The sequence below is a fragment of the Columba livia genome, chromosome 3 (genome assembly GCF_036013475.1).
Source record: "Columba livia isolate bColLiv1 breed racing homer chromosome 3, bColLiv1.pat.W.v2, whole genome shotgun sequence".
Taxonomy (NCBI): domain Eukaryota; kingdom Metazoa; phylum Chordata; class Aves; order Columbiformes; family Columbidae; genus Columba; species Columba livia.
In genome coordinates, this window is record NC_088604.1 from 95,030,764 (window position 1) to 95,058,443 (window position 27,680).

Here is a 27,680-nt window from a genome sequence, read left to right on the forward strand (position 1 = left end):
TTTGCCAGAGGGATTTTAATGGTGCAATATATATGTACAGACATACAGGAATTTTTATGGCACAATGCAGTTGTACATAAATCTACGTACATGTGGTGATGGTTCTGCATTCTCTAGAGATGAACAAAGCTGCAAGTTTCAAGGAAGTTCAGAGTTTTCTAAACATAGTTAAGGGATGAATCTTTTCCATGACAATTATGTAGTATGTTCTGCAACCCAGTAGCATAATGTTAACATGCCAGGACCGAGTGGCATCCATCTGCTCCAAAACTGAGCCAAGGCACGTGAATTACCTGCATTGCTAGAGCCCAATGAAATACAAAAATTCTGTGCCTGCAGCAAACTACACAGTGTAGACAGCTCAAGCCAGATCACCTCATCAAATCCTCTCTCTGCACACAACTGCTGATAAATAAGGGTGGCATCTCAACACAGACAGCTCAAGGAAGCTGCCACACATCCAAGTGCTGCTGGAAGCTTTGAGTTAAGTTACAGTAGGTATTTTATGAGTGAAGAAATCCGTGGAATGGACATGCCAGTGCAAATATCCACATCGCATCCTGAGGCTTAAAAAACAGAATTGTTCACTGTGACCATTTCTCTCAAGACTGAACAGATAACAACTGCCTTACAGCAACTCTTGCTTCTCCGGAACGTTTCTTACCAAGTAATGACACAAGGGAAAAAAAAATATATGCAGAAGCAGTGAGATACTGGTCAAATAACATCTTTAATGCCCTAAAACAGACATGCCTACAGAGGATGTTCTACGTTTAGTAAATTTGGATCACAGTCTTCTGATTTACAAAGAGTTTGCATCCAAAGTAGACTCAGTCCATACTAATAGTTGATATTAAATGTGCAGAGGCTGGCATGTTTTTCCCTACCATTGATAAAGGCAAATCATCATGCTTGCATCTGAACATCAGAATTTTTTTTTTTAAATTACGTACAAACCACTTATTTTCTTTTGGTAATGCTAGAAATGCTGTTTTTCATAAAAATTTGAACCAAATTCTGCAAACTACCAGATTTGCTTCATCTACGGGACATAAAAATGAACATAAAGTCCTTGTTTGATACAACTTCAAGAAGTTAGCAACCAGATTTTCAAGGCTGAAGGCTCAATTTGCCCATCACTCTGTACCTCACTTGTTCTTACATTTTTCCTTAAGTATCAGGTATCATTTGCATTAAAGATACAGTACTAGATTAGACAGACCTTGGCACGATATATCTGTTCTACTGTTTCAGTAACTGAAGGAAAGTGAACTTCTGAAACAGATGCCTTATTCATTCAGAAGCACATAAACGTAATGTCTATTCAAATGGAAAGCTGACAATTTTTTTCCTTCTCTTTTATTAATAAGATTACTTACCTTGACTTCTTCACCAGAACATTGCAGCATGGATTCTTATAATGATTTGAATTGAGACTGTTTGGACTATTTGCTAATAGATAAAACCCAGTAATCTTAACAATTAGCTGTCTGAGATGGAATGAAATATTAGCAACAATTTCCTGGTATGTTCCAGATGAAGATAGATGGTATATTAAGACAGAAGAATTTCAAGCACAAGAAGCAGCAGGAAGGTCAGTGACACAGTGAGACAGGTCACACCAATGCTTTTTAAATTTTTGCTGCCAAGTTACACTCTAATTTTACTGTTGCTCATGTGGATAATTTCCTCTTTGAAAAACAAAATCAGTTCAAAGAGTAGCAGCCAATTTCAGGTAACATACAAGAGATCTGCATCAAGAACATCACTAGATCAATGTCATTTATGAGTGACTGCTGGGACACAAATGGCCCTGTCATGTGGCTGTACAGTGCTCCAGAGTTTATCAGTGAAACAAAACTCATTGTATTTAAAATATTTTTTTTTTGTCCACATCTATGATGTTTGCAGGAAATAAGCAGTGATCAGATCACCTTCTGTCTGTATGTGAATTGTGAAACTTTGTAGGTGCTCAGGTGACATCAAATGGTTAATGAAAAAAACATTATATTACTTTGACTTTTTGGTAGACTGGTTTAGAATATTCGCAGGTCTTTTTATATGATAAAAAGTTTTGTTTGCTTTGGTTTTGCTTTTTTTTACCTGGCATATTATAGTGTTGGAATGAGGGGCCCAACAACCTTTTCTTTATCACATCTCAACTTTCAGTTCTTATATGACTTTAATTTACCCATCGGTACAAAATGTTTGATTAAAATAGACATGGGTGGGTGTGTAGCATAAATTGCACTTAAAACAGCAATCTAAAATGGGGTTAAGACAAATTATGTCCCTATGATTAATTGCAGTACTTTTTTATTTGATGCGAGGTACATGCTAATGACTGCTTTTAACATATTCCTGTTGCTGATTATTTATTTATCGGTCTACAAAGACACTTGATTAACTGCTGTGAGTGGGGCTTATATAAATAAGCTTTACAAAACTAGAGAAATAAGACTACAATAGATTTCATAAAGTGACTGATTCTGGCAGTCGCAGTCCAGCAAAAGCAACGAGTTGAGTACATCGGCCTTGATCTGCACTATCATATAGTTGGTGTTGGCACAAAAGCTCCATTCTGCAGACAGTGGGAGTTTAAATTATGGGAAGAGGGGGCTCGGTCTGTTCTGTACATGAAAATGTTAGAGCAAGCCGTCAACTGGATCTTCCAACATCTTCTTCCATCCCCTGACACTTAAAACTCTTCTCTGACTGATTCACACATTGGATTAAGATAGAAATATGTTTTCTGTGAAAGGACAGCAAAGGGACTGTAGGCTGCTTGCTGGCACAAGATGACAAATTTTGGTCACTCCCATCAATGTGAGGACTGTCTGTAGGTCTGGTACAAGCTACCAAGTATGCTAGGAACAGCTATCACCAAAGGCAAAAAAATCTACCCTCTGTCGCTCCCACAGGCACAAACAAGCCAAATCATACTAAATAGTATCTATATTTCACCCTTAAGAACAACAAAATTTACATGAATGTAGACAAATGAAGCCAACCAAAGTGGTATTTTTCAGCCTGTGGTACACATTCTGTTGGGGAACTCCAAAATACTTCTAAAGAGGCTACAAAAGTTAACCAAAGGAAGCAGGTTCCTTGTCCATAAGCTTACCTCATTTGCATGGAGTCCATACACCCACTTGAAAACTTCAGAAAAATGTTTGAAAACCATTGATTTCAATAACACCACTAGCCAGGGGTTGTTTTCTTTGTAAACAGAGGAATCTATCAGACAAGCAAGATACAAGAAAAAAAATGCCTATCAAAATAATAGCTTGTTGATTTTAACACAATTTGCCTTGTTAAGTTGCGGAAACTTTACGCCAGTTTCTTAAACCGTGAATTTCTGCTCTCAATGATCTAGTCACAGAAACCATATACACAAGTGTAAAATAGATCATAGGTTAAAAATGGTTTGAGAAACATATTTTTTTTTTTTTTTGCAAGGAAGATGCTTTTTTTCCCCTTCCAATTTGGTAAAATACACTTGCAGTTCCTTCCTAAGTCAGTTGGGACCTCTTTCTAATGAAATTTCAAGAAAAACATGATATAGACCACAGAGCAATAGAACAGCTTTTTCCCCTCTTCTGCAGTAGGAACAGGAGAATCTCATCTCATTCAACCCCACCAAAATTCTGTTTGGTTTATAAACTCCACTACTGTGTTTTTGTTTTAGTTTTTTGTTTGTTGCTTGGTTTGATTGTTTGTTTGTTTGTTTTGGTTTAGTTTTGGTGGGGGTTTTGTTTGTTGGTTTTACTTTAAGTTCCGTTGAATCTCTGGTGATGGAGAGGCGCATCTCACTGTGGTATGTCTGATAAAGCTAAATCAAAAGAGCAGCTATCTTATTTCTTTGAAAGATTGATATTCTCTGGTGAATAAATCTGAATCCTGTTTGAGCTAGGTTCAGTTCAGTATCATATGGCAATATCATAAAGTTTCTGTCATCACTGCCCTTCTGAACAACATCTCTGTCTTTCAAGGCCTCCTTTATTCAGCACACACACTGCTACACAGATATTACACGCTTTGCAAATCTTCTTGTAAGCGCCTCATGGAGCAGCAGCCCAAGGACTTGCATCCACAATTCTAAAATAAATACAAGTGCTTGACTATAATCAAACACATCATGGCATATACTTCCTCTTGTTCACTGATTTTTTAAATCTTTTAAGTCAGAGATAAATTTACCAGTCATCAGTTTGCAAGGAAATTGCTTTGGTAGCAATTTGTCAATAGCATCCTCAGTTCTTGTGACCTCCATGTTACAGTCATTTGCTAAATTCCTCCCTTTACCAGCATTTTAAACCATAACCCTTTGTTCATTATTAAATCATTCTAAAAAATATCATCAGCTAAAATTAATCTTTGGGAGGCAGAAGAAATAGCTGCAAGATTCCAAATGTTATCAGTCTTCATTTTATTCCCTCCCAATCTCATAATCCTCCTTACATTTGTTTCAGTAGTTCACTTATCAGCTCCCTGAGGGTACATCAGACTAGTCACTTCTTATCTCTTTACCACAAACATGACATTACTTAAAGTACAAGCTTGAACAATGGGATCAGTCACTGTGTTTTCCTCTCCTGTTATGTGTTAATGCACAGTACTAATTCAGCACTTGATATTTACCGAAATAAACAGTTAACAAATAGAAGCTGTTTTCAGTTTTCTTAAAAAAAATAACCATAATAAGTATCTCTTGGTAGAACATAATGAATTTGAAACTCTTCGACTATGCAAAATAAGCTAATTTGAATATTTGTTTATCATCTCTCATGGTGAAAATGGCATTTTACTGGCATTCAAAGCACAGACTGACAGGTGGGCTGATGACAGAGTAACCTCTTGTCCTATGGGATTATTGTCAGGGTTGCTGACAAGTGTCAAGTTAGAAAACACTCCCACAATGAATGTCTACCCCAGGATGCTAAATCAGAACACTTACTTCTGAACATAGTACTTCCTGCCAAGATTAGACAAGATTATTTCAACTTGCAGGGTCAGGATTGTAAGGTATCACCAGTAAAGGACTAAAGAACCACGACTCCAAAGACCAGACAGCAAACTACGGAAAAATATGGAACACTCTGATTATTCACCATCAGAAATTATTCCAAGCATTCACATGATACATACATTTTGATAAAATATTTATTCTGAAGCTTGCAAGGGAAAAAAAAAAGACTTTTTACTAGAGAAGAGCTGTAAATGAAGGGTAAGTTGAAAAGAGATGATCAAAGCCACGCCTCAGAAAAGACAAGAGAAAAGATAAGATCATTCAAGAGAAGAATAGACCAAGAAGAACCAGCATATTATGGACCACAGAAAAACTCGTGGGGTATAGGGAGTCAGTTAGGAAATCTGGGCCCTTTAGAAACATAGCAGAAGAACCACCAAAAAGTACTGGCATGGTCAAGCTGCAGAAGTGAAAAGTAATTTTACCAGCAGAACACCAGTTAGACTCCAGTTATCAAAGTAATATAAACAAATGGAACAGAAGAGTGGGTGGGATTTATTTTTCCTGGTATTTTTTTTTAATAAAATCCACAATTAAAAAAATATTAAAAATTTTTTGATCCTTCACAAATGTCTTTCTTTGCAAGTCGCATGTCATTTGGTGACCAGTAGCTAACATAATTAATTTCTAATTGCTACCAGTTCAATACTCAGTTGTTTTACCTGCAGTTCCCCAGAAAATTTCATTTCTCTAATCAAGGTAATTAGAGGACAAATTTAGATAGCTAATTCTTGAGAGATGAAATCCTTTCTACCTGCGTCTCAACCAATATTTGCAGAGAACCTGTGAAAAAATAACTATGTTCCTTCAGAGCTTCTGGTGAAACAAGTTATATGTCTCTGGAAGACAGGTCCTTTTTTAAGTTCACTCTTAGAGAAAGAAACAGAAAATACACAAAAATAAAGACCTACTAATTATGTTTGCACAAGACCACATCACAGTTTTTAGCAAGAATAACAAATTTTATGTTGAATCTTTTGATTCTTAGCTTTTTGGGTCAGGGACAGTATCTCCTCAGGTAAGGCAGTTGCCATCAAAATTGGCTTTGAAAACAGTAATGTAAGGATGCATCCACTGTTATTTAAAGAAGCCTGGAAAATGCAGCCAACGAAATAGCAAACTGAAATTACTGAGAGCGCACGGGAGAAATTACCTGCCTACAATCACTGTCATTACACTTCAGAAATAATACATTTTTTAATCCATTCTTTAATACCAGATGAAAACAACAGTTGTTGACTCAGACAAAGGCAGCAGCTTGCCCTGGTAGTCCTTGTCTGAGGCTGGTGGCCCAGATCTGCCCCTGCCCTTCTCTTGCTAACCCAAAGCACAGGCCAAGGTACCAGTGTACTCAATGATGAAAATGAAGACCAGTGCAAACTCGGGGAGGTACTAAAATTTATAACCCCATGAGCTGTCTAAATTAGTTTAGGAGATCTTCCAGCTTTGAATTAGGCCAGAAATTAGGATATAAAACGCATGGCCTGTGCTTTCCTATGGAAAACCAAGCACAGCATTTGACCCTGGATTTAATATTTGAATGCCCTTCTTCACACTTCCCTGAGTGCCACCAGAGATTTGTGTTCCCCTGTCAGTGCCACGCACCTCCTTGCAGCTTGTACTTTTTCTGACAGCTTGTGTTTTATGATCTGGGGTGATTTCAGTCCTACTGTGGAAAGTGAGAGGAAGTCTTTTCTGGCCAAGTGTGTCCTGTGTACGTCTTTCACAAACTGCTATGAGCTGTTTCAGCTCACAGAAGACACCTTCTGACAAATTTGCGCTGTTGTTAACCTAGTCATTCTTAGTGCATTCTACAAAAATCTCTCCTGCCAAATCAACTCTGTATTTCAGTCTAACATTTACAGTATAGTATGTAGGCTACTTTTTAAAAATTTAGGTATGTTTTGTGAATTTCTGGAATCATATTTTTTAATTTTGTTTTAGTACCAACACTAATAATTACTAAGTACAATTTTAATGTAAATTTTATTTTTAAATGTACAATAAATATTAAATGTAAATATTTGAAATTATTAATTTTGAACTCTCAGAGAGTTTAGAATGATTCAAATAAATACCCACAGTTTATCAATACAGTACACTCAATCACCTTAGTTTGTATTTTAAATTTGGTCACTGAGATTATATCTGGCTCGACTAAGCCAGATTATTCTCACGTGATCAAGCAAGGCATGCATGTCACTGCAGTTTAGTGAGCTGCCTACAGTTAAACCTGATTGAAGCTTAAGTAGATCAGGAAACGGTCAGTTCATAACATATTCTGAAATTCCAGATATGCAAAAGAGGAGGAAAAGCCCTCAGATACCAAGAATTTATTTTTAAAATGTGTGGCTAGTCCATCCAAACCAAACAAGGAATGTGTTCTAATTAAACAATTAAAAAATGATTGCAGATTATTATTATCTGGTAACTGAGACAAAATTACGTGCTTATGTTTCTTTAGGATAGTTTAATGCTTTTAATCCTTTATTATATAACAGTGATTTAATCCAAGATAAATCATAAGAGAGCGATGAGTCCAACAAACTCAAGAGTTTTGATTTTCAGATTCAGTTTGACCTAAAGGCACCCTGTGCTCTTAGACTAGTTCAGCAGAAGTCTTCAGATCACAGTAGAAGCCAAGCCTGATTTTGTACTGTTTTAGGTTCAGTCCAGAAAAGATATGGGGTTTTAACTTCTATGCTCTGTATAGTTATAAAGTTTGAACAGCCTCTGTGTGCATATCCAGAGTGGCGTCCACACTTAGGGTTCAATGTCATTTTGCTCTTCAGTGGGACAGTTTTTATTCCTCATCTCTGTTTCTGATGTCTACTTGCTGTCCCTTCAGATCTGAACAGTCCTTTTACTCTGTTTATATAAGCAACCAAAAAAGCAACTTCAGTCAGTAAATTGTTATTTTCCATACTGCAAATGCCAAACATCCTACTTCTAGTTACTTTAACTCGCACAGCTGGCACAAGTAATACTAAACAAATACTTTAAAAACCAAAATTCATCATACTCTAAGGAAAGATAGAAAATATAACAGGAATATTCTAGCTACTCGGTGCTTCTTTTCAAAAGTTACAGATAATTGCTGTTATGTTACCTATATAAAGACAGTGATACAGATAATTTTCATTTCCTTGATCATTGTTACTGCAGGTGAACAGTGACTTAGTGAAATTCACAAAAGTCAAAATTTGCTGAGGGTAGATGTCTACCTAGGAGTGAGTTTTAGGCTCAAGAAAAATAGAAGTTTAAAAGCCAAAGACCATAGGTACATAGCAGACACCAAAAAAAGCCAGGTTTGGATGGGTAGTGTCCCAGATTTAAGTCACTTTCCTCAAATCAGGCTTGAAAGAGGACCTCAGAAATAAAGAAAAAGATTCCTTCCAATTCAGTTGGCCTCAGCTGAGACTGCAGGAAAATGACAAGAAATTGTCACATACAGCAGAGTTCTTCGTAGTCATTCCTATTCAGAATATAATGGGAGCAATCACACCACTGCTTTGTAATAAGAGACCTCCAATCAATCATCATTATGATGACAAATGTAAGGCACTATTCACCTGAGCAGAATGTAAATTAGAGACTGCTCTATAATAAATCCTGGATAAAATATTAGAATCAATAAAATTACATTCATTAATCCAAGAAATAAATTATCCCCTGACATGTGAAAAGCTCTATGCTGTTATGTGAGCACAACTGAAATCTTTGGGGATGGTTGACTGAGAACAACAGAATTTTTTCATGGAAAGCCTGCCAAGTATGTTAGAGAACATTCTCTTAGCATACACTCGAAAACATTAATACATACTTTTATATTCATACTTAACTGAATGGTTTTAAATAAAAATAGATTCTGTTTCGTGAATTTCTATCTCCTCATAAGGAGGGGAGAGGCATTTATTGAAAGAACATGTTGAGTCCTGGGGCATATTAATGGTGTTCCCAGTAAAGACCACAACACATAGCAAAGCCTATCTTTAGCATGAGTTTTCCTACACAGTCTCCTCCCCTTTGATTCCTCCTGCTTTCTGTCAGCTTTTGACCTTGCAACCACTCAAGAAATGTCATGCTAGAGATGAAACTGGTAAGGAATTGTAAGCTTTCTGAGGTTAAGTACCTGCCTGCAGAATAGTGTCCACCCGCTAGCCAGCTGATAATGTTACAAATGGCAGAGGTCCAGCTTTGATTTCTGCTCCTGAAACTTATCTATACTTTATACAAAAAGGCACAGACACAGTGCACATGGCTGGGAATCCACGGTTTCCCCCTCCTAAGTGAAAGCCACTGGATAGGGGAGCCAGGTTCACACTTACTCTCACAATCTTGAGTGCTTCACCAGCCACTGCTGTGCTTAAAAATGAGATGCAGAGGATCTGTCTTCCACTTACCTTGCCCTGATTAGTAGGATTTTCTGAGAACTGAAGAAAAAATGGAAAAGGAGAGGTCTGTGGATTCATTCCAGCTTTCCTGCTTAGTGTGTGAGAACACTACCCACTCAGCTGTTACTTACCACACTTCTTTGGACATATTTTTCCCACTGAACTAACCATCTGAGATGATTGCAAAGACAGCAGAGAATAACCGTGTGTAAAACAAAAGAGAAAAAGTGAGCAGTGTTTATAGATGATAAAAGTCAAGGTGAAGACACCACAATGACAGGTGCAATGTTTATAAGACAGTTACAAAAAAAGATGTAAATTATTTGTTCTCTGTAACAACAAAAAACTTGCCAGAGAGGTGCAAGTTGGATATTAGGAAACAAGTCTAATCATTCAGGTGGAGAAACACAGGAACAGATTAGCCAAATTGTGCTTCAAAATTCCTAGTCGGTGGGCAATGTGAGGTCAGGGCATAACCCTAGCAAGGAGGGGACTATGTATATGTAAGAAGTTTTCTCCAGGCCTTGATTTTCAGCCAATACCTAGAACGAGCAGGAGACTATCACAGAAGTTAGTCTTGTTTCTCCTTCTATCCCTGGTCAGTGCAGTCTTCCTTAAATGTAAAGAAACAAAATGAACTGGAAATGCAGGTGGTCTCTGAATGCCAATGGTTTATAAACACCAGCACGCCTTCCAGTGACACTCCACACTGTTGCTCCAAGTGGCACAAGAGCATGGTTGGCTCTTGCCCATGGGCCACGCTCTCCCATTTGCACTGGCAGGTGAAGCACAGCACAGCCAAGCACGGTGCAGGAAAACAGATGGTGGCCATAAGAATCACATGCTGCTGTGCTTTGCTTTTTAATAAAATAGGTATAGTCAAGCAGTTGAATGCAGGGTGTGCATTGAAAGCTCCAAGTTAAGGTCACAGCATTCAATGTGGCATTTCCTACCAACTGTGTTCTCAACGTTTATTGTAAGGAGGAGCCTCTAAGCAACATCACACTGTCCCACTCAAAGCTTCACCGCAAAACCTTCCCTTTCCTGTGACTCCCCAAATCTCCAGTGCCCGGGAAGGTCTGTCTACCAACAGCACCAGCTCCCAGGTGCCTCACCACAGAGGTCTGTCCTTCTCAGCTCATGGAACTGATCATTTACCAGAAACTGAGAACCGTGGGTTCCTGTGGACTTTCATTTCCTATTTCATAATACTGCTAGTTATCCACACTGGAATGCATGATGAATACATCCATTCGAGCTTAGTGGAAAAAACATACTCGGCATTATCCATTTTATACTTTTCAAAGGCTCAGAAAGTTGGCCAAATCAAACCAAATTTCCACTTAAACTCTCCAAAGTCCTCCCCAATGAAAGCTATAATCCCTGCCAAATGTCAGTTCTTAACTGAGCTATTCAAATATTAATTTTTAAATGTTTTCATGAAGGGTAAAAATTTTTTTTTTCTTTTTTTTTTTTTTTTTGCATTTACAAACAGAATACAGGAATCTCATCAACATTTATTAAATGATGAAAAAGGGCTGCCTTTCCCAAGCAATGTTTTAGCGTCAGAAGGGAAAGATTCTGGCTGAATGAAAAAACGTGATTTTAACAGCTGCCTTGGCTACCTGCATCATGCTATCAGTCTCAGTTTTTGAAAGAACACTGCAGTAAGTTCATAACCTATGACATTAATGTTGATCCCTTGCCAGGATGAGGACACATTGCCATATCATACCTTGACCAGAGCATCTCCCTGGATGGGAGAAGCGTTAGCACTGACTTCCCAAGTGCTCAACCCACACCTGCCCTCATGCCTACTCAGCTCAGAAGGTCTCACACATTAAAGCAAAAAACTGCCAAATCACTTCAAAAATTTAGCACTAAATCATTCAGAAAAGAAAGAAGACCAGCAAGCACATCAGGAGTCATGCCCTTTTATATATTTGTTTTTGCAGACTCCCAGAAGCCTACCAATAGTTTGCTGCATATGGGAGTACGCTAAAGTGTACACAAAAGGTATGCACAAATCACAGTATAATTTGTCATTTTCACTGGTATGCTGACAAAACTTTTATTAAGCCAGCAAAATGGATCTTTCACTGCATCGTTCCATTAAAAGAAAATGACAAGTATTTGGTATGTTTATATATTTTTTTTGTTGTTGTTGCAGTGAGGTACAAATTCCAAGTTATCAGTTTTCAGAAAGCTCAGGCTCTAGATTAAAAGAAAAAAAATAGAGCTGACTCAAGCTTATTTAGTAAATCATTCTGACTATCTCAGTAAATTTTCTTTAGTGTTCTGGTTCAACTCTAGTTTTCACCTGTCGTTTGAAGGATCTTACATCATTAGCCCATAGGAGGAACAAGCCGATATTCTACGAGAGGAAAAGGGAAAATGATCATGATTCATTTTGTACTTTTTTTTTTTTTTAATGGCTTGTTATTATTTGCTATTTTTATAGGCTTCATTAGAATGTACGATGACGGAATTGTCATTTACTTGTGCTTGATGGTTTACTGGGTTTATGCACAAAATCAAATCCAAAAGAAAGAAGAAGAGGGAGAGAGGTATCCTATAAGAGAACTTGGAGTCATCGTTTCCTTGGTGACAAAGTTCTCAACTGACCTCCCGCACGAGTGGGAGCAGTTGCTTCTCCAGGATGCTGGTATCTCCAGGAGCCAAAGGTGCACCACAACCCTTGCCTCACCAGTCTCCTCCTAAGACTGCAGTGCCATGATTTGGAAGGCAGATCTTGAGTCTCAGAAAGCAATCTGGAGAAGAAGAAAACAGCATGCAAGAAAGTACAGTCAATTCTAATCTCAACCCCTTCACCTTTTCCTCATTTCTTTTTTTTTTTTTTCAAACTATGAGTAGGAAACATTTTAGTGTTCAGAGACCATTATAATCTTGTGACTGAGTTTGAAATGTTCTTGATAAAAGCCCTTGTATCTGTATTTTGCTTGATTTCCACACTGACAGGACATTTCCAACTCTGTCAATCCCAAAAATCTAGAGAAAATTTATGTCCTATCTCAGTTAAAACCATAGTCATGGAAATCCAAAATATATAGCTATTTAGCTATGGGATCATGACCAATCTTAAAAATATATACGCGCAGCATGGTTAGGAAATTATGGGAGCTGGCATCAGGCTTAATTCATAAGAGATTCTCTCTAAACATATCACTACATTGTCATCACAGTCAGCCAATGGTCTCTAGAAGAGCTGGCAAATTTGCTAAGGGAGTGCGGGAGAGGCAGTAGCTGTTGAAAGGCACCTTATAAAAGATGTATTTAATCTCTTAATTCCTTCACTAGATGCAGCAAAATAAAAGCTAGGAAAGCTAGGAGATAATGTCCACACCTAATTAATATTCCTACCAGGAGAAAGCTCCCCTTAATGCAAATGTAGGGTCCTTCTCAAATGCCTAAACATCACTCCCTTTGCTAATTCCACTCAGCAATCTGACATCCTGGATATCAAATACTTTGACTGTGGATGGACAAGCTCAACTTACCTGAGCCTCCAATACCCTGTAATACATATTTCCAGTATATTAAAAATACCTTTAGCCTAGGAATTGCTGTGCTAACTAGTGTTCAGTGCAGAATTTTATAGTCCATAGTGTCAGGCATTATTACATCCAGTTGATCTGCATTATCCTCTCCCAAAACATCAGCAAATTCAAATGACTGTCATCATCTCTATTTCAAGGTAGTGCTCTTCTCTACCGTTTTCTCTGCAGACCAAAATCCAAAGGTTCACACTGCTTATAGAAAGCAGAGGCTGGTTCTAGGAGTGAATGACCATCTTGTAATAAAGATTCTTGTTCTGAAAAAAAAAAAAAAAGTCTCTGTTGTTTATTGAGGCATCTGATAAAATTCAATCCTGCATCAAGATTATTTTTGGCTACTGCAAAAAGTGTCTAAATAAATTCAGAATCAATTTTAATGCTAATTTATTTAAATTAATTGGATAGACATGCATATTAATTGAATTTTATTTTTTCTTTCCAATATCTTTGGTGAATAGTGAAAGCAGGAGGGAAAAAAAATATCTGTTACAGGTGAATGATGTATATAAAAGCCATCAACAGGAATATGCCAGGAAGGCTGGCTGGGCCCCTAAACGTTTCTCCACAGTGTCTAATACATTTTGATAGCCTAAGCCTAGAAACCATAAGAAAGTCTGTTTCTGAATAGTTACACTAAATATACAGAATCAGACATGGAAGATAAACTGAGTGCACAGAAAACCAGATGTATCAAAGATAGGAAATTGTAAAGAGGTACTTAACAAGATAAAGACCAGGTTCTACCTTCAGGTCTGTTGGTGCACTGCTTTCAGTGTTATCACTCCAGATTTACAGCAGCATAGCTAAGATCTGAATCTGGTCTGATCTAAGTATAAGTCAAGAATTAAAATGATATCCCAGCAAAGGATGTGTGTTATACCTGTATCTAATTTTTACAAATCTTACTTTTTTTTCCCCACCACATCTATAAATATTAGTCTTGTCAAGAGCTTGCTGTAAATTGAAAGAGAATTAAATAGTCAACAAATAAGTTTCCAGAAGCAAATATCACAGTAAGTGAAAGAACATAAGTATATTACTTGAAAAGCAGCTACTTTTAAAAAATGCACTAGCTAGGCAGGATGACAAGATATTTAAATAACTTATTAAACTTTTTTGTTATCTAAGTAAAGGTTCATTCAACTCACTAGTGATATGTGCTCATGATTGTGCTTTAAAACGTTTAGGATGCCCAGGCATTTTGTCTGGTCTTGCACACTGCAAGTAGGAGTGATAGTTTAGAAGGGCTGCTGCAGCACTTCCTTAGAGGTGCAATCTTGTTAAAAGGAGAGAGAGTGCACAGTAAACATGGAAAGACTTATCAGCAAGTGAAGCACTTTCTTTAGATTGGCACTCTTTTATACCTATTTGATTTTTTTCCATAAAGCTTTACTTTTTATTCTGGCTTCCACTGCTTCTATAAGGTCAGATCTTAAGTTGGCACAATAGATAGAGGAACGTATGTGGAGTTAATTACAGGCACTGGAGAACAGCCAAGAAGATATACTACTGCGAAACACTTACTCACATTCCAGAGGTCATATGAACCGAGGTAATGGGATTCCCAGCTTCAGGACTGCGTGGAAATTAAAGTGGGGAATCTCTCCTAGGAATATGAAAATGTAAGCTAAAAATGGAAAGTCAGACAATAGGGAAGGAAGCTTTTGGACTTATTAATGCAAGAAACTATGCTGTAATGAAGCGAAAGCAAGCCTTTTTTACTGATATGCAAAGAGCAGATTTTAAGATCCAGGCTGTGAGTATGCAGTATTGGAATATGGGGAAAACCCTGCTGCCAGCAGGTGAGACCTGCCTCTCCCATTTCCTGGCTTTGAGAGAAATGCTCATGCAGTAAATAGCAAACATCAGGCAGATTTGTTCTCATCTTCCTTTCTGCCTTTCCTCGTGTTGATTTAATACTGAAAACTGTGCAGCCAAGATCCAGAAGATCCTGGTTTGGTTTCCCTGGAATGGAATCCCTGTTAGTCAAATGCCCCATTTCTGTGCAGTCAAGCTGCTGGCAGGACAGGTGCTCGGCTGTGTTTCCCAAAGCAGGACAGACTAATGGAGGCACAGATCAGGGGGAGTGAAGGTTCCCCTAAAGGGGGAGAGAGGGTAAATTGTGTGGCCTGGCATGCTTCTGTGTTCATTTGGGTCAGGAGTGCAATTTTGAAGCAAATCTCCTGGTTGTTCCCACTCACTGCGTTTTGGTTTACGTCCCAAGAATATCTCAGAGTGCACAATTAATTCCTTATGCATTAAATTCAACAGGATGATGCACTCCAGGAGTGCACATACTGTACTAATGGGCAGCAAGTCCTCAGGATCAGACTAGAGCTATTCACAAATAAATTTCCCCAAGGCATATACTGCAGACATCAGGCTGTGCAGCACTAACTGTTTTACCTTACAGACCATCTCCTGCTGTGGAGCATTTTTGTTAATGTCAGCATACCCTTAGAGGAATAATTAGCTCATCCAAACCAATCTGAAAAGGAATCAAGTGAGACCTGAAAAGATTTATTCTGCCTTGTGTTGTCTACTCGTAGACATTGCATATTCCTAATCCACCTTCTGACTGTTTTTCCATCTGCAACATCTCACCTACAAATATACCTCTTTCAAATATACCTCTTGTATGCCTCCCAATATTGGTCATTGTCACAGTGAGTCCCACAATTGCAGTTAGTAGAAGTGGGTCTGTCAGCTGTCAGTCTCAGTAGGTGTACAAACTTCATCTCAGGAAATACTTTCTACCACGTGTCCTCATGGAGATGCTGTCAAAGGTACGGTTGTGCTGCAGAATTCACTACCAAGTCCCCTACGGATGAGATCACCTATTTACGGATTCACACAACTCTTTGTACTTAGAAACTATTTTGCCAACGTGCAGTCATGTATATCCAATACAGATTACTCAAAGGCTTGTCAGCAATCTTTGAAAACACTCAGGTTTGCTAAGATGACTACAATTCAAGTGCCTCACTGCAACTAGTAGAGAAATTGCATAGAGAAAAGAAAAAACACATCCACAGCACAGACCAATGTCCAATTCCATAATTCTGCATTGAAGTGCTAGAAAAACGTTTAAGTACCACGAAATGTTAAGTTGCTAGCAAAGTTACCATTTGAAGAGTAAGCTTGGATCCATATCCGCTAATTCAAGTAGACCCACTCCGTAGAACATTTTCTGATCCTTCAAAGGAAAAGATGGTATCATGAAGTGACGCACCCACTCACATGCCAGTTAGAATATGTCTTCCTCTGCTCAGCAAAATTCTGATTGGGAGGATGACAGTTTACACATTCCCTTTTCAAGGTACTTTTGCCTTACCAGTGTATTACAGAAAACTATTATTCCTGCTCAAGGCATAATTGACACTCTGCTAATTTTGCTCATGCTTTAGCTTCTATACAATAATTGGGAAGAAAAAACAAACAAAAAAGATCCTTTATTTCACTGTTGTCTCTTCTTGGGGTCCTCTCAATAAGCTTTGGATATTGGTGTTCTCTTTGTTGGTGTTTTCTCTCAAGCCTCTTTCAGGAATCAACAACTTTTAGAAACATCCTTACTTTGATCTCTTGGTTACAGTTTCACTTTTAAAAAAAAAATTAGTTTCTAGTCCCGGTAGCTGTAAAGGAAAGCTTTATAGTGTCATCCAAGAGAGCAAATTCATTTTGTGAGCTGGGAAAACAAAACAAAAAACCACCAAAATATTTTATATTAAAATAAATTCTCCATATTGTAATTTAATTGGGGAGGGAAGGGAGGGAGAGAAGGGACCGATGCTTGAGCTGTGAATTCTTGTAGCTGACAAATCTTTCATTCAACCCACGTGCTGACACAGTCCTGTTATTGTACTTGCAAACATTTTATGCAAAGTGAGACCTGTATATTGTATTTGCAAACCACAGAGCTCTTTGCAATTGTACAAAACTCAGAAGCAGACCAGGTATCTTGTCAACAACCCCAAAAACCTGACTGGAGGTGTATGGAAACCTCATGCCTTTTCAGATACCACAGAGCAGAACAGCAAAAGATTTCTCATCTTTTCAACTGCTGCATAAATTCTGGATGAGCTAAATTCTCCTGTGTGAAAACTAACAGCATCTGGCAAGTGTAGTGGCTTCTTAGGAGGTTCATGGCTCCACGTACAAAATCTCGAAGTGACATAAAAATAGGAATGTACTTTGTTTCAAACAATTAAGTATGCAGGATCCTTCAACGTGCATTATAGCACAGAAACAGCACTGACTTCAAAGTTGCTGCTGCTTTCATATGTGAAAGATCTGAATCTGGCCTCTAACCTTAAACATCTGAGTCTTTCTTTGGTCATTCAGCCAACAGTACTTTAAACCTGTCTTGCTGACATCCCATAGCCACAATGTACATCCATACCATATTGTGCTTTCCAATCAGACTTATATATGTGTGGGATGCAACTATATCCTTAATGCCGGCCTCCAAGAGAAATGCACAGACTATTGAAAGCATTCCTTCCAATTTTAAACAGGATTCTGCCAAAATACTTAAATATAGCTGGTCAGCAGACTGCACAGTGGTTATTGTGATGAAGTGAGACACCAACTTAAGCTCTGTCTGCACCACAAATTTAACCAAGCTGGTAGCTGTTTGACGGTACAGGCTGTTAGTCTGGGCTCATCTCTCAGTATAATACATCCTAGGTCACATTTGCTCCCATCAGCAGAGTATTTGAATGTGCCTGTGGCCCTAGGAAGGCATGTGAGTGGGTGTGTGCTATTCACAGATGTGATGCTATAGACTTTCAGGAATGCAACAGAAGAAATTGCTGAAGGTTGTTTATCCTCTAATTTAAAGCCAGGCTTTTAAAGGTGAAAAAAAATGAAAGACTGGCTCTCAGCACCACTTTGCAAACTGAGACCAGGTGACTTTGTCTTCAAACAGATTATTTACTTTCTGATTCACATCCCTGGATACTACACACTCCTTTTTCTCACAGTGCTGATGCAAAAAAATCACTAAAACAACACAAGATCCAAATGGTAATTAAAACTTTCCATCACATTGCACTGACATTATCAAGCCGTGGGTGGATTCACTGACACAGTAGTGGAAGTACAAAATCAGCATTGGTTCCATTCTTTAGAGATGCAGTGCTGCTGGCATCCATACAGAAACGCCTACAAGTCTTGAGAGAATATGATAGTTGACCTAAAATATTTGTATACACTAGGTTATTCAAACAGTTTTCAAGATATTTCTGAGAGTGAGCCTTATTTCAGTTTGATCTCTGGCTCTGTGCTCAAGAAACATCTTGCACTTAACTGAGAATTTGCTGGGAATCTAAATTGTATCCCAGCGCTGAATGCTTGGCCAAGGAGATCTAGGGTCTCTGCCAGCAGAAATACACACTGAAAGACAGTCTGCCTTGGTGTGTAACCAGTACCCCACCACATATTGGACTGATTTGAAACCATCAATTGTAGTTGTATTCCACCACAAGGAACACTTAGATGGGGTACATTTTAGCATGAACCACCTCAGAAGGTCATGAATATATATGGAAATTTTTGCAATGTAATCTTTACAGAGAGGAAAGCAATAGCTCACTCGATAGCCTTTACACAAGGGTGTACAGACAGCCATTTACACTCATTTAGCTCTATCTTTCTTTGCATGCATGCCTCCATGTAGAAACACAGAAGTTTCAATTTTTCTTACCTGTAGAAAAGAGCCTTTAATGGGCTCCCTTTAAAGGGAGCCTTTAATGCTGGAGACGGGACCCAAACCACAAAGATTGTAGACTAGTATTAAAAAGTCAGCGTTCATCCGCAGCAAACATACAGACACATACTCACTTTATACGAAACACATTTGCTTTGTTTTGGCAAAGTTGGGCATTTAGAGGTGCCTGAAGCCCAGTCCTCCCTTCTGAGTGAATGCCCCAAGCAGTGGGCTGGGCTCTCTCCTCTTGTCCTCCATCCTCCTGCCCGCTGGCATTGCTCCAGGCAGGAGGTGGAAGCCATCCAGTTCCTCCAGCCAGGCGCTGCAGATGCCCTGGAGCTCTCTGCTGACAAACCGTAAATCTGGAACTAAGGCTGGGGTCCCCGGGATATCAGGATAAGATTTTTAACACCTAAATTAGTTTGCAAAAAACAGTGCCTTTCTCCTCCATTGACAGCCCCATTTTCAAGGATGAACAGTGAGTTCAGTTCAGCTTTCTCTGAAAACACCTTTGGCTGCCTCCCCACTTGGAGGTCCCCCATCTCTGGCTCCCAAGGGCACAGGTACCTCCAGCAGCCTCAGAAATGCTTTTGAGCTCTGTTGAATACAAGAAATTTCCCCACATGCCTCAGCTTAACCAACAACTTTCCTCTGGTCAGCAGCAGAGATGCTTCATTTGCCCATCTCACATCCTAACTCTGATCACATATCGGCTGCAGAGTCTCAGGTCCTAAACTCTGTGAGGGATGGCATAAGTTAGACTAAAACTGCTGAACCTTTGACAGAATCCAGCCTTCAGTATTCATGGTCACACAGGAAGTCTATACTATCAGAGTTCAAGCATCAAAACTGTAATCCCAACGCTGGGTTTCTGTCCTGAGTAATAGGTCACTCACCCTCTGAAGCTACTCAGATATAACACTGATGTAAGAGCAATGGTTGATGGTCATTTTCCAAGTCACATATTTTTCTTAACAGCATTCATGAGCTGAGTTTTTCTAACACTATCCATTTCTTTCTGATAAGCAGCACGTATACAAATCTTGTCCCATCCGTTAATAAAAAGGGTTTGAATGTATTCAGAGAGCATATGTGGCATTTGTGCTATTCTGCTGAGGACTGATCACTCACACTGGCTGATAGTCTATGACAAGTGACTCAAATGTACGATGAGGGATGGGGTAGGAACTGTTGAGAACAGTAACACCTTTCAATGCTTTTATCAACTCCAAAGGAGGCAGGAGGGCTCCACTTCTAGATGTTGGCTGTTCTAGGGCACAGATTTTTTTTTTTAACTTGGATCAGGAGAAATCTTCTAAAGCAGGGATGTCAAACTCATTTTCACCACTACCAAGACCCAATCCCTCCCTCGGACTGACAGTTGGTCTTACACCCACCCAGGTGGTATTTGTTCCAGAAATCCACCTCTTTATAAAATCTTCATGCACACTATACATCCAGTCCATTAAAATTAAAAAAAAAAAAAAAAAAAAAAAAAAAAAAAGAAAAAAGAAATGCAGCTTCCCTTCTCCCAGCCTCCAGTAAACAAAATGTACAAAGAATAAATGGGGCAAAACAGCCACTCCTTTAGTAGGTGTCCCACAATCCCTATCCTATTCGCTACCAACATGGCCTTGAATTATTTCAGATTATAGCACTTCCTCAAAGGGCACCATGTTATTTACCCCACAAAACACCATACTGATTTCTCAGCAGTAAGCAGAACAAATAGCACTATTAGAATAAGCACATGGATCTAAATTCCTGCCTGCTCCCTCATCCAGTGAACATTTGAGAGGCTCAGACAACTTCATGATCTGGTTAAAATTCCCCTCGTATCAGAAGATGGGTGCCTATACTCGTAACTTATGGATGAATCTAACCTCTTCCCGTTGTTACCATTGCTCAAATGTTTGCCAAACCTCAAAACTAAGGCAAACTAATTTAGATTATAGCAGAGTGCCACCTAGTGCTAAGCAGGTTTGAATTCAAAAGATGTGCTCTTATCTGTAAGAAATTATTGAGCAAAATTTCATTCTTCGGTTGTACTGGCAGTATAACACACCCTCTCTGAAAGGGTGGAAGGAAAGTACATGAAATAATGGAGGGGAAGATTATAAAAGAGCCTGAACCAATTATGTTTGATATAAAGTCGACAAGGCTGTGCCATTAATGAAACCCTGCCCTTCAAGGTGAGTGCATTTAGACTGTTAAACATGCTCTAGATTTTAGCACATAACATGATGTATGAGAATAGAAGAAGAAAATGTGACAAAAAAACCCTGCTCAGAATACTCTGGAATTGTCCAAGAAGCAGGGGTGGGGTGAGAGAGGTGTGGGGAAAGTCATGTTTATTTCAAACTTTGCTTTTTTATGATTAATTTTTTTTTCTACCCTGCTGAAGCAGACAGGTCACACAGGGCCAGGAACCTTTTCTGTATTTCAGATGAAAGGCACTTATTGAGCCCAGCAAACATCAGCTGTCCCACAGCTTTATGAAGACATATGAGGTGACAGCTCTGCTTGTGGGCTCTGAAAACGGCCTTAGAGATGAACAGAAATGTGAGACACACAAGTTTTCACTCCCTAAATGCTTTTACTGATGTTCCAAGGGACATTTTAGGCTGAGAGAGGGTGGTGGCAGGAAGAAGTTCTCTGATAGTTCAAACAGAGATTAAGCATTTCCTAGTATTAAGCTCGGGAAAGCATTTCCCTGGCTAGGATGATGTTACCATGCTGTAAATGTTCTTCTCTGAAACCAACAAAGGGAAATGGAGAAATGTCAGGTTGTTGTGGGGTATTTTTTGTTTAGGTTTGTTTTGCTTTTGTTGGTTTGTGTTTGTTGGTGTTGTTTGGTTGGTTTTTGTTTGTTTGTTTAGGGTTTTTTTAATTTCTTAAACCCTCAACACACCCAACAACAGGTGTTCTATAAAAAACTAAGGTTCCCAGAAAATGATACCCAGATATAGAAATGTCAGTCCCTTCTCTTGGTAATCACTACACGTGGTTATGAACAACTCTCTCACATGGGCTGTCAGGGTGGAGCACAGATATTCCCAGGAAAACACTCTCTGAGGTAAAGTCTATTTACTGCTCAGTGCCGTATTCTTCCTTGGGTGTGTTTGAGAAAAAGCTGAGGGTAATTGACATTTCTTATGAAAAACGCAGACTATCTTTAGGCTAGTAGAAATGGGCAGGGTGGATCTAGAAATAATTCAATGGGCTATTCTGAATTATTATTCTGATTCTTGTCCTCATACTGCAACCAAAAGCTGTCTGCTTTGACTCCAAATTCTTATAATGAAGGATGAGTGAGGTTCCACTCTGCTGAGACTATCCCTGTTTGTAGCCATTGTTACTTTGACTGAAGTGTTTGGTGCAACTCTAGCAGCACGTTAGGCACGAAAATGCTCTGTAGGCCAGTGGACTTGGGAAGTCTTGCTTATGAATATCCCTTTGAAGTATCAGGCTGGTCCCACCACACACCTTCCTCCTCTCTAAAGCTCAGGATGGGTAGCTCCAGCTAGCAAAGGTGTTGCATACTTACCCACAGCTTCATACTGTATTAATGCAAGAGAGCTCATATCTTACAGCTAAATGAAGGTGCCCCATTTTTTAAACCTATAAAAGCAGAACTTCCTTCACTCAAAACCTAAAATAATAGCTAAGATAAAACTGAAATTGAACTGTGGGTGACTCCAATTATTAAGAAAAAAAAAAAAAAAAGCAGCCCTGTTTCAGGATTATCTCCGCATTCTCTAGAGACCTTATTTCTTCCCATTAATCTCAGCACCCCACCATCTACAGCATGCTGCAAGAAATGGAATCCCCACAGCTGGCTCAGCTCTCTGATCTTGCAAACTTTCTTCCTTAAGGCAGAGAGAAGCTTAACTCCATCCTGGTTAGAATAATTCACAAAAAGCTCCCTTTGCTCTTACCAGATGCCCAAGGGAGGTGCTGCTGTCCCTCACATTTCCCATTATGCAGAGAAGGCTTTCTCATGCTGCAGAGGCTGAGCCTACTTCAGCTCATGTACATCAGGCAGAACATGGTCTTTCAGCATCAGTTCCAGGCTGATGTGCTGGTTTGCAAGGGAGAAATTTGTGCATCTTTGCAAGTAAATATCCTCATCATCACAACATGTATTTTCATGTTTTAAAACATACGAAAATCCTACACACAGGGAAATTGAGAGACAAGGGTAAAGTCCTTTGGTGAAAGCTTCCCTATTGAGTTGGGAACAGCAGCTGGATTTCTCCAGCCTCCATCCGACCTGTCTCCACACAGCTGCATCTCTCCCCACCAGCACTCCTGAGGCACCACTTGCACATGGGCAGCCACCTTGTTAAGCCAGGACTCTGGTTTAAAAGACCACTCTCCACTGAGAAGCTGCTGTTCCAATCAGGCACCTTTAAACCCAAGGCAGGTATCAACAAGGAGTCCCATCTTACAAAACTGAGCAGAAAAATCAAAGGGGCTGAGGCTGGAGGGCCCGCCTTAAACCCTCCAGTGGAATCCTCCTCCTTGGTTTATTGCATTTGAACTGCTCAGACCAAAACGCAATGCTCAGCTGTAAAATATTTTCTTTTTGGCAGCTCACAATCTTGTTCCAAAGGCACATGTGAAATACATTCCTGGGTAATCTTGGAGTGAAGTGGGCCAGATGGTAGCAGTCAGATGTGACCCAATTCTTCTTAAGCTCTCATATTTTCAAAGATGTATGCTTAAAAACCTCGTGTTTCTCTCCCACAACATATATATTTTTTAGAATGTGTTTTTTGAGGTGGTCACCGGAATGTACGAAACTGTTGCCTTTCAGCATCCTGTGTCCTGGGGATAAGGAGCTGTGCACATCTGTAACTCAACAAGTCGTCCCGTCGCAGTTTTAATTCTGTTTCCCATGGATCAAGGGGATATCAGCAGCCTCCTGGTTTAAGGAGGGTGAGGGAGCGGAAATACTTTCTTAAGACTTTACTGAAGGGAAACAGATAAAAGAGGGACGGGGGTGGAAACTGGTTCCAGTTGTTGTATCAGCTGGAGGGGAGGGAATGGCTTTCAAAATAGCCACAAAGCAATTTAGCTAAAGGTTTAGGATTGTTTTTCTCAGGAAGACTTCAAAATGTCTGATCCTTGTTCAATTAAATATGTACGCAGGCCCTCCTCTCATTCGGGACAGTTCACTTTTTGTTCTTATTTTCTTTTCACGTATTTGGCACAGGCATCTCAGTCATATCCCTTGTGTCTAAATATTTCAACATTCATTGCAATATTGCGGAGCTCAGGGTAAGCCCTGCAAAACCCATCACCACAGGAGAACCAACTCCCGTAGCAGGGGACATAAAAGCACCACCAGCCCTGGTGGCAACTGGGTCTCACTGGTGTCAGAGTAGGGGTAGGATGGTCCCTGACCCACCTTTGTGGGGGACTCTTCGCCCATATTGCAGAATTTTAGGATGGCAGGTCTGATTTCACACATGTGTGCAGACAGACTTCTCTATAAACCTTGCCTCCATAAAATTGAACCTTTTCAGTGCTGTTCTCTTTGACAAGAAGCTTACTAGTACTCGGTCATCTCTACCTCACATAATCATGGTCCCTTCAGAAAAATAAACCCAGTAATTCACTACCACATCTGTATTTCCCAGCTTATGAGAGGCATAGTGAGAATTGACCATTAGATCGGCTTTTCTCCCCAGCAGGAGAGTTCAGCAAACGGATCAATAGCTGCAACCCCTCCAGAGGCCTTGGCCAAAATTTTTAGAAGTGCAGCATGCTAAGAAGAAAGCAAAACTTATGTTCAAAGTCTACCTAGAGCCTGCCATGGCAAGCAGGCCTGTGGAAGTTCAGTGCCTGGAATTTGGATTTGACGGGAAATACGATGTCACCACACAGAGCCCATACATACATATGTACATACCCTTTCTGTGCCCTGCAGCCTCGCATCAGCACGGTCCTCCCTGTTCAGGCTCCCCTGGACAGGCAGCAACAGCACCACCATCACTCTCCAGCCTCCTCCAGAGCTGGTGCCACCACCACAGCTTCATGGAGGCACATGGACATAGAGATACCTCACTTGATTGAAAAGGCCTACCTCCTCCTTAAGTGAAAAATCTGAAAGCAAGCAACTTGTGCATCAGAAGCATAATATATAAAGAAAATTTCAAACTAATACAAACCAAATATTTGGTTCCATATTGTGGATTATCAGATTGAGCAGCTGAATATGATTTATAAGGCGGAGCTCAGCATCCTTGCTAGCGGCTGGGTGCAGCTGCTGCTCGAGGAGGGGCTTGCACCCACGACACACACGGATAAGCAGACTGCAGCAGCAATAAGTTCAATGCAAGGGTCTGACACCTGCATGTCACCAGTTTAATGGTATTTCATTGTCTGCAAAGAAGAGATCAGTAACTTTGATTTAATACATTGCTGAAGATGTTTTGTGCAATTTCACTTGCCCTTCACAGTTTCTCGGTGAAGCTCTTTGCAAGACAGAGATTGAGCTGCAGAGAAGTGTTTGCTCACAAGCCAACGCGGCAACAAAATATTCTCAGTGCTAGGAGGCTAACTGTGGAAATCCTTCCCAGAAAACAAGCAGGTTAAATCTTAGCCTTATAGACCAGCTACATCGAAATACAACTTACTTATTAAACAAACAACAACCAAAACTAAAAACACGTATCTCAATGCTCTTGAGAGACAAACACCCATTTTCACGGACATAGTGTCTACTCTGGTGAAAAAGACAAAGAAACACCTTTTTGGCCACTGCCCAGACTAGAGATCCTGACGATTGATACCATTCACTATGGGGTCAAAGTTTAAATAATTAGTTTCTCCTTACTGCAAATAGAAATATCGGATGTTCTGCACGTGAATGAGAAAGTAGAAACAACATGAAAAATACACCCAGAACAGGGTATATTTCTGGGAAACATTCCCAAAGCTGAAAAGCAACTGTTGCAGCACTGTTTAATTCCAGTCTTAGCATAAGGCTATACAGAGCCAACACAGACAATTACAGCTATGACAAAGGTACTGTAAATAAATCAAAAGATGTCATTAAAAAAGGAGAAAAAAAAATCAAAAATAAAAATCTGAAACACCTTTGTAGAAATTTCTGCCAAGCTGCAGGGTTTCCCAAGCTATACACTAGCTTCAACATGAGAAATAAAACTGTCATTGCATATCATCATGTCTTGATTTGGCATAGCAGTTTTACAGTTTTAAGTTGGGAGGTATGAGCATCTTTGCACCCAGGCAAGATTTTTCACCTGCTGGTAAGAAAGGTAACAACACAGCTGGATATCAGTCCAGCTCTAATTTATACTGAAGTGATGGTCAGAGATGATTCTAGTGGCCCTAGAAAATAAGAGCACTGAAAAAAACAAAAAGGTTAAAAATAAGCAGCAAGGAAAATCTTTTAGGAAAGTCTGCTTTGTAAACGAGTTTTGACAAAACATTGCACAACATACTTCATATTGCCTTTTCTCTACTAGAATATAAAAGACCCTTTTAAAAGGAGGTCAAATTCTTGTAGTTTAGAAAATAAGAATCACAAAACCACTGTCTAGTCTGCAACACAATGTAGTGGTGAGCAAACTTCCTTTGCTAAGAAAAGTAGCATGACTCGTTCAAGCAAATCCCTTTTTGCAGCTTTCTCCTTCCTTTCAGTTTTCAAATCACTCAAGAAACACATCTTTATTTCCTGGAATACTTCTACTATTGAACTAACTTAGCTACCGGACAAGTGTTTGGAGACCATTCATCTGTTATGCTTTAAGAAAATTCAGTGGTGCAATCCTCTTCTTCTGTTCTATCTGTCATACAAGAACACATATTCCTGTAATCAACTCTCAGAGTCACCTTTCCATCTGAAACTCGTGCCTGTGAAATTTATTATGTGAATGTTTGTTAATGTTAGCTTAAAATTTGCCTGGTGTAAAATTTCCTTTCCATAAGGCAGCTTGATGGGATACCCTGTAATGAAAAGTAAGGTGGATAAAACATTTGTAACAGTGGACTATTCCAAGTAAATATTAATCAGGCATTGTTCTGGTGTGTATCCCCAGTCAAGGCAGACTTTTTTACTTTCAGTTTTTAAAGCTGTGGCAACAGGACCAGGTGAATTTTAGAAGCAACAAATAATTCAGAATAAACAAAATATTCAGCATCTTCATGACAAGAAGGGAAAGATTTTTTTTTTTCCTAACGAACATCAACAAAACCTCACAACACAACAAAAACACAAAAACACAACATGCAGCATGACAGGTTAGGAGACAAAAATTCCATTATCTTCATATATAGTCACTGGTTGGTGCACAAGAGTCAAGGAAAAACAAGTACCAGAGTTACTCAGCCAAAGCAACTTCTAAAGGCAAACACATCTAATTATCATGTCTACATACCTGTAAAAAAATGGTATGCCTTTACTGCATGTGGCTTTTATTTGCCATTGCAAGGTAGTCTTGGCATTTCCTCACTACTCTATCGAGTAACCATGCAGCCTCACTACCGTAATGTTTTGTCAAACCATCAGCAGTATTTCAATTGATTTTGGACCACAGGAAAAACAATGGTACATTTTATTGCTGTTTAAATGTGACTCTGCCCTGAAAATTACTCTGAACTGGAACTCCTCAAGAACTACCAGGAATAAACCTCATGGAGGGCCTTTGAACATTTGAAGGAACAAGCGAAAACAAACAAATCAGGTTAAGGATTACAAGAGAGTTGCACGTTGGGCTGATCAAAAACTTGCCCACTCCTTTGCACACATGATATTCATTCCTCCCATTTCATGCACATTTCATTAAATACATATTTTACGGACACGCAGCATGACAGATGTGCAGCAGGAACACATGCACAGAGCACAATGTCCCCAGGCCAAGCTCTCTGCACAGACAACTTAATGCAGACATACCCAGCCTAAAACTCCGGACCCAATTCTCATGACTTTCAGAGAGACA

General features: G+C 39.4%; 1 long non-coding RNA gene across 2 annotated transcripts; it reads right to left on the bottom strand.

The window, feature by feature from the left end:
• On the bottom strand, nucleotides 1-24,885 carry LOC135579118 (uncharacterized). 2 transcript variants are annotated; one of them, XR_010471595.1, is made up of 5 exons: nucleotides 24,623-24,885; nucleotides 16,124-16,194; nucleotides 14,527-14,604; nucleotides 12,991-13,255; nucleotides 1-12,194 (listed from the first exon to the last, which is right to left on the bottom strand). It is a non-coding gene; the product is annotated as an uncharacterized LOC135579118 (long non-coding RNA). The 2 variants fall into 2 exon arrangements; XR_010471596.1 differs by lacking the exons at nucleotides 16,124-16,194; nucleotides 24,623-24,885 and having other exon boundaries at nucleotides 14,523-16,116.
• Between the last annotated feature and the right edge of the window lie 2,795 nt (nucleotides 24,886-27,680).